The sequence below is a fragment of the Ambystoma mexicanum genome, chromosome 10 (genome assembly GCF_040938575.1).
Source record: "Ambystoma mexicanum isolate Mex_15411 chromosome 10, UKY_AmexF1_1, whole genome shotgun sequence".
Taxonomy (NCBI): domain Eukaryota; kingdom Metazoa; phylum Chordata; class Amphibia; order Caudata; family Ambystomatidae; genus Ambystoma; species Ambystoma mexicanum.
The window spans coordinates 1,536,382,514-1,536,397,162 of NC_090932.1; the positions used below are offsets into that span (position 1 = coordinate 1,536,382,514).

The 14,649-nt window shown below is 50.6% G+C and overlaps 4 non-coding genes across 4 annotated transcripts; all 4 read right to left on the reverse strand.

Moving 5' to 3' along the window:
• Positions 1 to 3,508: 3,508 nt before the first annotated feature.
• Positions 3,509 to 3,649, reverse strand: LOC138496675 (U4 spliceosomal RNA). Its single transcript, XR_011278165.1, has one exon. It is a non-coding gene; the product is annotated as a U4 spliceosomal RNA (small nuclear RNA).
• Positions 3,650 to 7,162: 3,513 nt separating this feature from the next.
• Positions 7,163 to 7,303, reverse strand: LOC138496780 (U4 spliceosomal RNA). Its single transcript, XR_011278260.1, has one exon. It is a non-coding gene; the product is annotated as a U4 spliceosomal RNA (small nuclear RNA).
• A 3,508-nt stretch (positions 7,304 to 10,811) lies between these two features.
• Positions 10,812 to 10,952, reverse strand: LOC138496479 (U4 spliceosomal RNA). The gene has a single exon (XR_011277987.1). It is a non-coding gene; the product is annotated as a U4 spliceosomal RNA (small nuclear RNA).
• Positions 10,953 to 14,460: 3,508 nt separating this feature from the next.
• On the reverse strand, positions 14,461 to 14,601 carry LOC138496480 (U4 spliceosomal RNA). Its single transcript, XR_011277988.1, has one exon. It is a non-coding gene; the product is annotated as a U4 spliceosomal RNA (small nuclear RNA).
• Positions 14,602 to 14,649: the final 48 nt, after the last annotated feature.

Sequence of the window (14,649 nt, forward strand, 5' to 3'; positions counted from 1 at the left end):
AAAGCACCTGACCCAGAGGCCCGTGCGCCCCGGGAATGGATTCCCATTTAACTTGCACTGATCCCAGCAAGCTCCATCCTGAGCATCCTTTGTCAAACTCATAAAACCGCCTGGATTCCAGTGCCGAGATTTGTTGAGGTGAACACCTGTATCATCTTGCGCTCACCAAACTGACAGCAAATATAGTAGCAAGGTATGCATAGGATTCTGGGAGTAAACATGCAAATGAGCAGGCTGCTACCTGTGCGCTCTTTCCCTTAGCATGATCGGTGGCCTGTTGGCAAGTGACCCCGCCCTCCTGAGAGATTATTGGGCAGGCCGCTGCTAAGGCAACATGGGAGAGGCTTGAGAATGCAAAGAGCCATTGGAGGATTGCACAGGAGCGAGGACAGCATCGAGAAATGGGCTCCTTTGGGGACAGGTGAAGTGATGCTCCACCAGGACGACCAGCTGTTTCTGCAGTGCAGCCAGGACATTGACAAGAAGTGAATCAATTTGTCTCTGAGCGTTCCAACTGTTGACCAAACCATTACAATTTCGATACATTTCCATGCCATCACATACCTACCTGTTTGTGATAATTGCACTTATCCTTGAAAATAGACCCGATTTTGCAGGGGACTCTGGGAAAAGTGAAAAGGTCCTATGTAATTCACGTCTTGTACCCTGTCTCATAGGGCGGACCCTGCAATTCTACTTCCACTCCACTGCCAAAAATGAAGCGGCCTTGCCCTGTTCAGGCTTTTTGCTGTAGCCCCTGGGCCTTTGCAGAGCCATCTGCTTAGTGTGGCTCTGCCACTGAGGTCAGAAGAGAACATTTAGCCTGAGAAACGGCTGTCTGTGTGTGCAGCTTGGAGAAGACACTGTTGCCATGGGAAAGACATGCCTGTTTGCTGTGCAAATGAAGTGCAGACACAGACAGAAGAGACCACTTGACTGGTAGGAATTGAAGAACCTGACCAAGAGTGAGGAATTAGACCATCCGCACGGGGAGTGTGCGCTCCGCCTGGGCTGGTTTGATACTTTTAAAAAAGAAATGGAATGTTGGTAGGTAAACCTCCTGGAAATGTGTGGGGCTATTCCGCACACATTTCCCAATGGACACTGCACAACAAACACATAGTCAAGTGCACTCTGGGGGACACAGTCTACCGGTGCGGTCCTCCTGTCACATTTAGCTGCAATGTGACAGCCATGGGTACATCAAAGCATCTCTGAAGGGGGAAGGCAACGCCTTCCTCCGGCCCTGGTCAGCCTACTTAAAATAGCAAAGGCTCCATCGATATGCCCTGCCTATTGTTAGGTTCTCTCTGATGGCAGCGCATACTGATGAGAGTTAAGTGAAGCAGGCCTGCGAAGAGGCCTGTTCACAGAACTAACACAGGGCAGGAAACCCCAACACCTTTTTCATATGCAATGTGTCAGCTTGAAGCTAGCTCCCACCCCTCTGTATGAAGGCCATTGAATGTCATGTGTGGAACAACTGTTTACAGTAGGCAACCGCTGCAGGGCCACCCCCTTTCAGAGGGAAGATATATGTGATTTGATGCAGACAGTCTGTTCTCGAGCTCAATTAACCAGAGAGCCACTTTGATCCACAGGAGACAGGAAGATGGGTGCGGCTTAGTAGTACATGTTGTCACCCCTTACCTTTCCTGTTGCAAAGCACTCTGGTCATGACCTTACGCATGACAGAAGATTGGTGGTGGGGACCCAGGATTGGGTCTTTAAGGTAGGCTTAGCATGCTCCAATCACTGGGGCCCATTTGGCTTTAAAAGAGGGCTGAGCCCCTCACTAAGCAGATCATCCGACGACTTCAAAAGGAGTACGAAGAAGGACTCATTCGGACCCTCGGTGATGGTACAGTCTGCCTCACGGCTTCCGCCAGTGAAGGAAGTCCAGGATTTCCAAGAGGGAAGCAAAATACCTCCCAAAACATCTCCCAGGGAACAGAGGGAGATACCCGACTCAGAGGATCCATCAAGCAGCACCAGAACCGGTACCCAGCCAGCACACAGCGTGCCCTGCTAGGTTAAGCCAGCAAGCTTCCTAGGTGGGAAGTGCCAGAGAGTCTCTGAACAAAGGACAAGGCCGTTGCCAGCAAACACTCTTCTCAGCTTTGGGTCGGCCGCCTTAAACGTCGACCCAAGCATTGAGAAGAAGCTCGGAGGAGTGCAACAACAAGCATCAACCAGCGTCCATCTTTTAAGGACTTTTTCGAAGCAGTCGAGCTCTCAAACTGCGACCGGCTTCACCACTGTGGCTGTTCTCACGCTGCAGTCACTAAAGCCGTCTGAGAACCCTCGACCAGCGTTCCAGATCCACCAACCAGCACACAGACAACGATTCTTCACCCCGAGCCGCCGGGTAGGGCAGCCTGCAGCCGTCCGCCCAGCCTCGCTTACCAAACTGCCTGCCAACTGATATCCGCATCTGTCGTCCCTCTTGAACTCTGTCGCCGGAGCTACAAAGCATGCTGGAAGCCACTCGATGCTGTCGAGTACCAAGATCATCTCAAACACCAGTTACATTGTGGTTCTGTCCCCCTGGTCCTTCTCCGAAGGCCCTTAGTGACATTTACGACCTCTTGCTCCCTTGCTGCTGCAACCAAATAACCTTGAACAGTTCAGACTGATTGCTTTACCGACTGCACTCCTGTCAGTATCCAGAGTGCATCCCTCTCCTTTGTGAAACTGTCTGTCCCCTGTTTTCCTTTATAGGGTGGGTTGTATTTTGTAGTGTGTTAGAACTGTCTGTTGTATTAATACTAAAGTAGATATTTGTATACAACCTTGACTGGACAGTCCCTTTTATCAGTGGGTCACAATTGTTTTTTCGCTCTGTTGCAACTAACCAGCCTGACGTTCCGTCCACTGTTCGGACCCCTTCCGGTGTACTAGAGGTGTGGGACTGATTGATGGTCTAGAAAGCGATATTCCTCCCTGGACCACTAGTGCCCCGGAAGTTGATTCGTCACACCAAGAGAGGTCGGGTTGTTGACTCCACGTGAATATGTGTCTATAGAATGCATGGGGACAGAAATGCCCTTTTGCCTCTCTTGGGAAGACTGAGATGGTGAGCGAAGGCCAAAGGTAAAGCGACCCCTCTGCTGCGGTTGGCTTCAGTGGCAGCCAGACCTCCCTGAGCAACCATCCAACAATCTGATGACTTTCGCAAGAGCAGATGTGGCAAAGAGGATCGAAGGCAGACAGGTCACTGTCTGCTAGGTTCTGAAAGCTCATGGTTTTCATGTCGTGAGATCAGGAAGGCAGCGAGACAACTGAGGCGCTTAATGCACCTGCTGCATGGTCACGGTTCCATAGACTTCGCTGCGCCGCTTGGAGTTTACGAATGCGCTAGCTTCTGGAAGTAAACCCCTTTGTTGAGGGTAGGCCACGAGAGAACAAAGAATAGAAGGGATGGGTTCCGAAAAACACACCCCTCTTGCTAGGTCTTCTCCAGTGGAGTAAAAGCGTCATTGTCTCCTTTTCAAACAAATCGGTTCAGCCTCCGTAGAGACTGTCAAAAATTACCAATTCCAGCTATATTTCAAGCTGTCATGGCGGGGTATTGGGTAAAGTTTTCAATAAGCAATAATCGCGCCTCGGTTAAACCTCATGAGCTACGATGCTGCCACTGCGCAAAGCTAAAGCACCTGACCCAGAGGCCCGTGCGCCCCGGGAATGGATTCCCATTTAACTTGCACTGATCCCAGCAAGCTCCATTCTGAGCATCCTTTGTCAAACTCATAAAACCGCCTGGATTCCAGTGCCGAGATTTGTTGAGGTGAACACCTGTATCATCTTGCGCTCACCAAACTGACAGCAAATATAGTAGCAAGGTATGCATAGGATTCTGGGAGTAAACATGCAAATGAGCAGACTGCTACCTGTGCGCTCTTTCCCTTAGCATGATCGGTGGCCTGTTGGCAAGTGACCCCGCCCTCCTGAGAGATTATTGGGCAGGCCGCTGCCAAGGCAACATGGGAGAGGCTTGAGAATGCAAAGAGCCATTGGAGGATTGCACAGGAGCGAGGACAGCATCGAGAAATGGGCTCCTTTGGGGACAGGTGAAGTGATGCTCCACCAGGACGACCAGCTGTTTCTGCAGTGCAGCCAGGACATTGACAAGAAGTGAATCAATTTGTCTCTGAGCGTTCCAACTGTTGACCAAACCATTACAATTTCGATACATTTCCATGCCATCACATACCTACCTGTTTGTGATAATTGCACTTGTCCTTGAAAATAGACCCGATTTTGCAGGGGACTCTGGGAAAAGTGAAAAGGTCCTATGTAATTCACGTCTTGTACCCTGTCTCATAGGGCGGACCCTGCAATTCTACTTCCACTCCACTGCCAAAAATGAAGCGGCCTTGCCCTGTTCAGGCTTTTTGCTGTAGCCCCTGGGCCTTTGCAGAGCCATCTGCTTAGTGTGGCTCTGCCACTGAGGTCAGAAGAGAACATTTAGCCTGAGAAACGGCTGTCTGTGTGTGCAGCTTGGAGAAGACACTGTTGCCATGGGAAAGACATGCCTGTTTGCTGTGCAAATGAAGTGCAGACACAGACAGAAGAGACCACTTGACTGGTAGGAATTGAAGAACCTGACCAAGAGAAGAGTGAGGAATTAGACCATCCGCACGGGGAGTGTGCGCTCCGCCTGGGCTGGTTTGATACTTTTAAAAAAGAAATGGAATGTTGGTAGGTAAACCTCCTGGAAATGTGTGGGGCTATTCCGCACACATTTCCCAATGGACACTGCACAACAAACACATAGTCAAGTGCACTCTGGGGGACACAGTCTACCGGTGCGGTCCTCCTGTCACATTTAGCTGCAATGTGACAGCCATGGGTACATCAAAGCATCTCTGAAGGGGGAAGGCAACGCCTTCCTCCGGCCCTGGTCAGCCTACTTAAAATAGCAAAGGCTCCATCGATATGCCCTGCCTATTGTTAGGTTCTCTCTGATGGCAGCGCATACTGATGAGAGTTAAGTGAAGCAGGCCTGCCAAGAGGCCTGTTCACAGAACTAACACAGGGCAGGAAACCCCAACACCTTTTTCATATGCAATGTGTCAGCTTGAAGCTAGCTCCCACCCCTCTGTATGAAGGCCATTGAATGTCATGTGTGGAACAACTGTTTACAGTAGGCAACCGCTGCAGGGCCACCCCCTTTCAGAGGGAAGATATATGTGATTTGATGCAGACAGTCTGTTCTCGAGCTCAATTAACCAGAGAGCCACTTTGATCCACAGGAGACAGGAAGATGGGTGCGGCTTAGTAGTACATGTTGTCACCCCTTACCTTTCCTGTTGCAAAGCACTCTGGTCATGACCTTACGCATGACAGAAGATTGGTGGTGGGGACCCAGGATTGGGTCTTTAAGGTAGGCTTAGCATGCTCCAATCACTGGGGCCCATTTGGCTTTAAAAGAGGGCTGAGCCCCTCACTAAGCAGATCATCCGACGACTTCAAAAGGAGTACGAAGAAGGACTCATTCGGACCCTCGGTGATGGTACAGTCTGCCTCACGGCTTCCGCCAGTGAAGGAAGTCCAGGATTTCCAAGAGGGAAGCAAAATACCTCCCAAAACATCTCCCAGGGAACAGAGGGAGATACCCGACTCAGAGGATCCATCAAGCAGCACCAGAACCGGTACCCAGCCAGCACACAGCGTGCCCTGCTAGGTTAAGCCAGCAAGCTTCCTAGGTGGGAAGTGCCAGAGAGTCTCTGAACAAAGGACAAGGCCGTTGCCGGCAAACACTCTTCTCAGCTTTGGGTCGGCCGCCTTAAACGTCGACCCAAGCATTGAGAAGAAGCTCGGAGGAGTGCCACAACAAGCATCAACCAGCGTCCATCTTTTAAGGACTTTTTCGAAGCAGTCGAGCTCTCAAACTGCGACCGGCTGCACCACTGTGGCTGTTCTCACGCTGCAGTCACTAAAGCCGTCTGAGAACCCTCGACCAGCGTTCCAGATCCACCAACCAGCACACAGACAACGATTCTTCACCCCGAGCCGCCGGGTAGGGCAGCCTGCAGCCGTCCGCCCAGCCTCGCTTACCAAACTGCCTGCCAACTGATATCCGCATCTGTCGTCCCTCTTGAACTCTGTCGCCGGAGCTACAAAGCATGCTGGAAGCCACTCGATGCTGTTGAGTACCAAGATCATCTCAAACACCAGTTACATTGTGGTTCTGTCCCCCTGGTCCTTCTCCGAAGGCCCTTAGTGACATTTACGACCTCTTGCTCCCTTGCTGCTGCAACCAAATAACCTTGAACAGTTCAGACTGATTGCTTTCCCGACTGCACTCCTGTCAGTATCCAGAGTGCATCCCTCTCCTTTGTGAAACTGTCTGTCCCCTGTTTTCCTTTATAGGGTGGGTTGTATTTTGTAGTGTGTTAGAACTGTCTGTTGTATTAATACTAAAGTAGATATTTGTATACAACCTTGACTGGACAGTCCCTTTTATCAGTGGGTCACAATTGTTTTTTCGCTCTGTTGCAACTAACCAGCCTGACGTTCCGTCCACTGTTCGGACCCCTTCCGGTGTATTAGAGGTGTGGGACTGATTGATGGTCTAGAAAGCGATATTCCTCCCTGGACCACTAGTGCCCCGGAAGTTGATTCGTCACACCAAGAGAGGTCGGGTTGTTGACTCCACGTGAATATGTGTCTATAGAATGCATGGGGACAGAAATGCCCTTTTGCCTCTCTTGGGAAGACTGAGATGGTGAGCGAAGGCCAAAGGTAAAGCGACCCCTCTGCTGCGGTTGGCTTCAGTGGCAGCCAGACCTCCCTGAGTAACCATCCAACAATCTGATGACTTTCGCAAGAGCAGATGTGGCAAAGAGGATCGAAGGCAGACAGGTCACTGTCTGCTAGGTTCTGAAAGCTCATGGTTTTCATGTCGTGAGATCAGGAAGGCAGCGAGACAACTGAGGCGCTTAATGCACCTGCTGCATGGTCACGGTTCCATAGACTTCGCTGCGCCGCTTGGAGTTTACGAATGCGCTAGCTTCTGGAAGTAAACCCCTTTGTTGAGGGTAGGCCACAAGAGAACAAAGAATAGAAGGGATGGGTTCCGAAAAACACACCCCTCTTGCTAGGTCTTCTCCAGTGGAGTAAAAGCGTCATTGTCTCCTTTTCAAACAAATCGGTACAGCCTCCGTAGAGACTGTCAAAAATTACCAATTCCTGCTATATTTCAAGCTGTCATGGCGGGGTATTGGGTAAAGTTTTCAATAAGCAATAATCGCGCCTCGGTTAAACCTCTTGAGCTACGATACTGCCACTGCGCAAAGCTAAAGCACCTGACCCAGAGGCCCGTGCGCCCCGGGAATGGATTCCCATTTAACTTGCACTGATCCCAGCAAGCTCCATCCTGAGCATCCTTTGTCAAACTCATAAAACCGCCTGGATTCCAGTGCCGAGATTTGTTGAGGTGAACACCTGTATCATCTTGCGCTCACCAAACTGACAGCAAATATAGTAGCAAGGTATGCATAGGATTCTGGGAGTAAACATGCAAATGAGCAGGCTGCTACCTGTGCGCTCTTTCCCTTAGCATGATCGGTGGCCTGTTGGCAAGTGACCCCGCCCTCCTGAGAGATTATTGGGCAGGCCGCTGCCAAGGCAACATGGGAGAGGCTTGAGAATGCAAAGAGCCATTGGAGGATTGCACAGGAGTGAGGACAGCATCGAGAAATGGGCTCCTTTGGGGACAGGTGAAGTGATGCTCCACCAGGACGACCAGCTGTTTCTGCAGTGCAGCCAGGACATTGACAAGAAGTGAATCAATTTGTCTCTGAGCGTTCCAACTGTTGACCAAACCATTACAATTTCGATACATTTCCATGCCATCACATACCTACCTGTTTGTGATAATTGCACTTGTCCTTGAAAATAGACCCGATTTTGCAGGGGACTCTGGGAAAAGTGAAAAGGTCCTATGTAATTCACGTCTTGTACCCTGTCTCATAGGGCGGACCCTGCAATTCTACTTCCACTCCACTGCCAAAAATGAAGCGGCCTTGCCCTGTTCAGGCTTTTTGCTGTAGCCCCTGGGCCTTTGCAGAGCCATCTGCTTAGTGTGGCTCTGCCACTGAGGTCAGAAGAGAACATTTAGCCTGAGAAACGGCTGTCTGTGTGTGCAGCTTGGAGAAGACACTGTTGCCATGGGAAAGACATGCCTGTTTGCTGTGCAAATGAAGTGCAGACACAGACAGAAGAGACCACTTGACTGGTAGGAATTGAAGAACCTGACCAAGAGTGAGGAATTAGACCATCCGCACGGGGAGTGTGCGCTCCGCCTGGGCTGGTTTGATACTTTTAAAAAAGAAATGGAATGTTGGTAGGTAAACCTCCTGGAAATGTGTGGGGCTATCCCGCACACATTTCCCAATGGACACTGCACAACAAACACATAGTCAAGTGCACTCTGGGGGACACAGTCTACCGGTGCGGTCCTCCTGTCACATTTAGCTGCAATGTGACAGCCATGGGTACATCAAAGCATCTCTGAAGGGGGAAGGCAACGCCTTCCTCCGGCCCTGGTCAGCCTACTTAAAATAGCAAAGGCTCCATCGATATGCCCTGCCTATTGTTAGGTTCTCTCTGATGGCAGCGCATACTGATGAGAGTTAAGTGAAGCAGGCCTGCCAAGAGGCCTGTTCACAGAACTAACACAGGGCAGGAAACCCCAACACCTTTTTCATATGCAATGTGTCAGCTTGAAGCTAGCTCCCACCCCTCTGTATGAAGGCCATTGAATGTCATGTGTGGAACAACTGTTTACAGTAGGCAACCGCTGCAGGGCCACCCCCTTTCAGAGGGAAGATATATGTGATTTGATGCAGACAGTCTGTTCTCGAGCTCAATTAACCAGAGAGCCACTTTGATCCACAGGAGACAGGAAGATGGGTGCGGCTTAGTAGTACATGTTGTCACCCCTTACCTTTCCTGTTGCAAAGCACTCTGGTCATGACCTTACGCATGACAGAAGATTGGTGGTGGGGACCCAGGATTGGGTCTTTAAGGTAGGCTTAGCATGCTCCAATCACTGGGGCCCATTTGGCTTTAAAAGAGGGCTGAGCCCCTCACTGAGCAGATCATCCGACGACTTCAAAAGGAGTACGAAGAAGGACTCATTCGGACCCTCGGTGATGGTACAGTCTGCCTCACGGCTTCCGCCAGTGAAGGAAGTCCAGGATTTCCAAGAGGGAAGCAAAATACCTCCCAAAACATCTCCCAGGGAACAGAGGGAGATACCCGACTCAGAGGATCCATCAAGCAGCACCAGAACCGGTACCCAGCCAGCACACAGCGTGCCCTGCTAGGTTAAGCCAGCAAGCTTCCTAGGTGGGAAGTGCCAGAGAGTCTCTGAACAAAGGACAAGGCCGTTGCCGGCAAACACTCTTCTCAGCTTTGGGTCGGCCGCCTTAAACGTCGACCCAAGCATTGAGAAGAAGCTCGGAGGAGTGCCACAACAAGCATCAACCAGCGTCCATCTTTTAAGGACTTTTTCGAAGCAGTCGAGCTCTCAAACTGCGACCGGCTGCACCACTGTGGCTGTTCTCACGCTGCAGTCACTAAAGCCGTCTGAGAACCCTCGACCAGCGTTCCAGATCCACCAACCAGCACACAGACAACGATTCTTCACCCCGAGCCGCCGGGTAGGGCAGCCTGCAGCCGTCCGCCCAGCCTCGCTTACCAAACTGCCTGCCAACTGATATCCGCATCTGTCGTCCCTCTTGAACTCTGTCGCCGGAGCTACAAAGCATGCTGGAAGCCACTCGATGCTGTCGAGTACCAAGATCATCTCAAACACCAGTTACATTGTGGTTCTGTCCCCCTGGTCCTTCTCCGAAGGCCCTTAGTGACATTTACGACCTCTTGCTCCCTTGCTGCTGCAACCAAATAACCTTGAACAGTTCAGACTGATTGCTTTACCGACTGCACTCCTGTCAGTATCCAGAGTGCATCCCTCTCCTTTGTGAAACTGTCTGTCCCCTGTTTTCCTTTATAGGGTGGGTTGTATTTTGTAGTGTGTTAGAACTGTCTGTTGTATTAATACTAAAGTAGATATTTGTATACAACCTTGACTGGACAGTCCCTTTTATCAGTGGGTCACAATTGTTTTTTCGCTCTGTTGCAACTAACCAGCCTGACGTTCCGTCCACTGTTCGGACCCCTTCCGGTGTACTAGAGGTGTGGGACTGATTGATGGTCTAGAAAGCGATATTCCTCCCTGGACCACTAGTGCCCCGGAAGTTGATTCGTCACACCAAGAGAGGTCGGGTTGTTGACTCCACGTGAATATGTGTCTATAGAATGCATGGGGACAGAAATGCCCTTTTGCCTCTCTTGGGAAGACTGAGATGGTGAGCGAAGGCCAAAGGTAAAGCGACCCCTCTGCTGCGGTTGGCTTCAGTGGCAGCCAGACCTCCCTGAGTAACCATCCAACAATCTGATGACTTTCGCAAGAGCAGATGTGGCAAAGAGGATCGAAGGCAGACAGGTCACTGTCTGCTAGGTTCTGAAAGCTCATGGTTTTCATGTCGTGAGATCAGGAAGGCAGCGAGACAACTGAGGCGCTTAATGCACCTGCTGCATGGTCACGGTTCCATAGACTTCGCTGCGCCGCTTGGAGTTTACGAATGCGCTAGCTTCTGGAAGTAAACCCCTTTGTTGAGGGTAGGCCACGAGAGAACAAAGAATAGAAGGGATGGGTTCCGAAAAACACACCCCTCTTGCTAGGTCTTCTCCAGTGGAGTAAAAGCGTCATTGTCTCCTTTTCAAACAAATCGGTTCAGCCTCCGTAGAGACTGTCAAAAATTACCAATTCCAGCTATATTTCAAGCTGTCATGGCGGGGTATTGGGTAAAGTTTTCAATAAGCAATAATCGCGCCTCGGTTAAACCTCATGAGCTACGATACTGCCACTGCGCAAAGCTAAAGCACCTGACCCAGAGGCCCGTGCGCCCCGGGAATGGATTCCCATTTAACTTGCACTGATCCCAGCAAGCTCCATCCTGAGCATCCTTTGTCAAACTCATAAAACCGCCTGGATTCCAGTGCCGAGATTTGTTGAGGTGAACACCTGTATCATCTTGCGCTCACCAAACTGACAGCAAATATAGTAGCAAGGTATGCATAGGATTCTGGGAGTAAACATGCAAATGAGCAGGCTGCTACCTGTGCGCTCTTTCCCTTAGCATGATCGGTGGCCTGTTGGCAAGTGACCCCGCCCTCCTGAGAGATTATTGGGCAGGCCGCTGCTAAGGCAACATGGGAGAGGCTTGAGAATGCAAAGAGCCATTGGAGGATTGCACAGGAGCGAGGACAGCATCGAGAAATGGGCTCCTTTGGGGACAGGTGAAGTGATGCTCCACCAGGACGACCAGCTGTTTCTGCAGTGCAGCCAGGACATTGACAAGAAGTGAATCAATTTGTCTCTGAGCGTTCCAACTGTTGACCAAACCATTACAATTTCGATACATTTCCATGCCATCACATACCTACCTGTTTGTGATAATTGCACTTATCCTTGAAAATAGACCCGATTTTGCAGGGGACTCTGGGAAAAGTGAAAAGGTCCTATGTAATTCACGTCTTGTACCCTGTCTCATAGGGCGGACCCTGCAATTCTACTTCCACTCCACTGCCAAAAATGAAGCGGCCTTGCCCTGTTCAGGCTTTTTGCTGTAGCCCCTGGGCCTTTGCAGAGCCATCTGCTTAGTGTGGCTCTGCCACTGAGGTCAGAAGAGAACATTTAGCCTGAGAAACGGCTGTCTGTGTGTGCAGCTTGGAGAAGACACTGTTGCCATGGGAAAGACATGCCTGTTTGCTGTGCAAATGAAGTGCAGACACAGACAGAAGAGACCACTTGACTGGTAGGAATTGAAGAACCTGACCAAGAGTGAGGAATTAGACCATCCGCACGGGGAGTGTGCGCTCCGCCTGGGCTGGTTTGATACTTTTAAAAAAGAAATGGAATGTTGGTAGGTAAACCTCCTGGAAATGTGTGGGGCTATTCCGCACACATTTCCCAATGGACACTGCACAACAAACACATAGTCAAGTGCACTCTGGGGGACACAGTCTACCGGTGCGGTCCTCCTGTCACATTTAGCTGCAATGTGACAGCCATGGGTACATCAAAGCATCTCTGAAGGGGGAAGGCAACGCCTTCCTCCGGCCCTGGTCAGCCTACTTAAAATAGCAAAGGCTCCATCGATATGCCCTGCCTATTGTTAGGTTCTCTCTGATGGCAGCGCATACTGATGAGAGTTAAGTGAAGCAGGCCTGCGAAGAGGCCTGTTCACAGAACTAACACAGGGCAGGAAACCCCAACACCTTTTTCATATGCAATGTGTCAGCTTGAAGCTAGCTCCCACCCCTCTGTATGAAGGCCATTGAATGTCATGTGTGGAACAACTGTTTACAGTAGGCAACCGCTGCAGGGCCACCCCCTTTCAGAGGGAAGATATATGTGATTTGATGCAGACAGTCTGTTCTCGAGCTCAATTAACCAGAGAGCCACTTTGATCCACAGGAGACAGGAAGATGGGTGCGGCTTAGTAGTACATGTTGTCACCCCTTACCTTTCCTGTTGCAAAGCACTCTGGTCATGACCTTACGCATGACAGAAGATTGGTGGTGGGGACCCAGGATTGGGTCTTTAAGGTAGGCTTAGCATGCTCCAATCACTGGGGCCCATTTGGCTTTAAAAGAGGGCTGAGCCCCTCACTAAGCAGATCATCCGACGACTTCAAAAGGAGTACGAAGAAGGACTCATTCGGACCCTCGGTGATGGTACAGTCTGCCTCACGGCTTCCGCCAGTGAAGGAAGTCCAGGATTTCCAAGAGGGAAGCAAAATACCTCCCAAAACATCTCCCAGGGAACAGAGGGAGATACCCGACTCAGAGGATCCATCAAGCAGCACCAGAACCGGTACCCAGCCAGCACACAGCGTGCCCTGCTAGGTTAAGCCAGCAAGCTTCCTAGGTGGGAAGTGCCAGAGAGTCTCTGAACAAAGGACAAGGCCGTTGCCAGCAAACACTCTTCTCAGCTTTGGGTCGGCCGCCTTAAACGTCGACCCAAGCATTGAGAAGAAGCTCGGAGGAGTGCAACAACAAGCATCAACCAGCGTCCATCTTTTAAGGACTTTTTCGAAGCAGTCGAGCTCTCAAACTGCGACCGGCTTCACCACTGTGGCTGTTCTCACGCTGCAGTCACTAAAGCCGTCTGAGAACCCTCGACCAGCGTTCCAGATCCACCAACCAGCACACAGACAACGATTCTTCACCCCGAGCCGCCGGGTAGGGCAGCCTGCAGCCGTCCGCCCAGCCTCGCTTACCAAACTGCCTGCCAACTGATATCCGCATCTGTCGTCCCTCTTGAACTCTGTCGCCGGAGCTACAAAGCATGCTGGAAGCCACTCGATGCTGTCGAGTACCAAGATCATCTCAAACACCAGTTACATTGTGGTTCTGTCCCCCTGGTCCTTCTCCGAAGGCCCTTAGTGACATTTACGACCTCTTGCTCCCTTGCTGCTGCAACCAAATAACCTTGAACAGTTCAGACTGATTGCTTTACCGACTGCACTCCTGTCAGTATCCAGAGTGCATCCCTCTCCTTTGTGAAACTGTCTGTCCCCTGTTTTCCTTTATAGGGTGGGTTGTATTTTGTAGTGTGTTAGAACTGTCTGTTGTATTAATACTAAAGTAGATATTTGTATACAACCTTGACTGGACAGTCCCTTTTATCAGTGGGTCACAATTGTTTTTTCGCTCTGTTGCAACTAACCAGCCTGACGTTCCGTCCACTGTTCGGACCCCTTCCGGTGTACTAGAGGTGTGGGACTGATTGATGGTCTAGAAAGCGATATTCCTCCCTGGACCACTAGTGCCCCGGAAGTTGATTCGTCACACCAAGAGAGGTCGGGTTGTTGACTCCACGTGAATATGTGTCTATAGAATGCATGGGGACAGAAATGCCCTTTTGCCTCTCTTGGGAAGACTGAGATGGTGAGCGAAGGCCAAAGGTAAAGCGACCCCTCTGCTGCGGTTGGCTTCAGTGGCAGCCAGACCTCCCTGAGCAACCATCCAACAATCTGATGACTTTCGCAAGAGCAGATGTGGCAAAGAGGATCGAAGGCAGACAGGTCACTGTCTGCTAGGTTCTGAAAGCTCATGGTTTTCATGTCGTGAGATCAGGAAGGCAGCGAGACAACTGAGGCGCTTAATGCACCTGCTGCATGGTCACGGTTCCATAGACTTCGCTGCGCCGCTTGGAGTTTACGAATGCGCTAGCTTCTGGAAGTAAACCCCTTTGTTGAGGGTAGGCCACGAGAGAACAAAGAACAGAAGGGATGGGTTCCGAAAAACACACCCCTCTTGCTAGGTCTTCTCCAATGGAGTAAAAGCGTCATTGTCTCCTTTTCAAACAAATCGGTTCAGCCTCCGTAGAGACTGTCAAAAATTACCAATTCCAGCTATATTTCAAGCTGTCATGGCGGGGTATTGGGTAAAGTTTTCAATAAGCAATAATCGCGCCTCGGTTAAACCTCATGAGCTACGATACTGCCACTGCGCAAAGCTAAAGCACCTGACCCAGAGGCCCGTGCGCCCCGGGAATGGATTCCCATT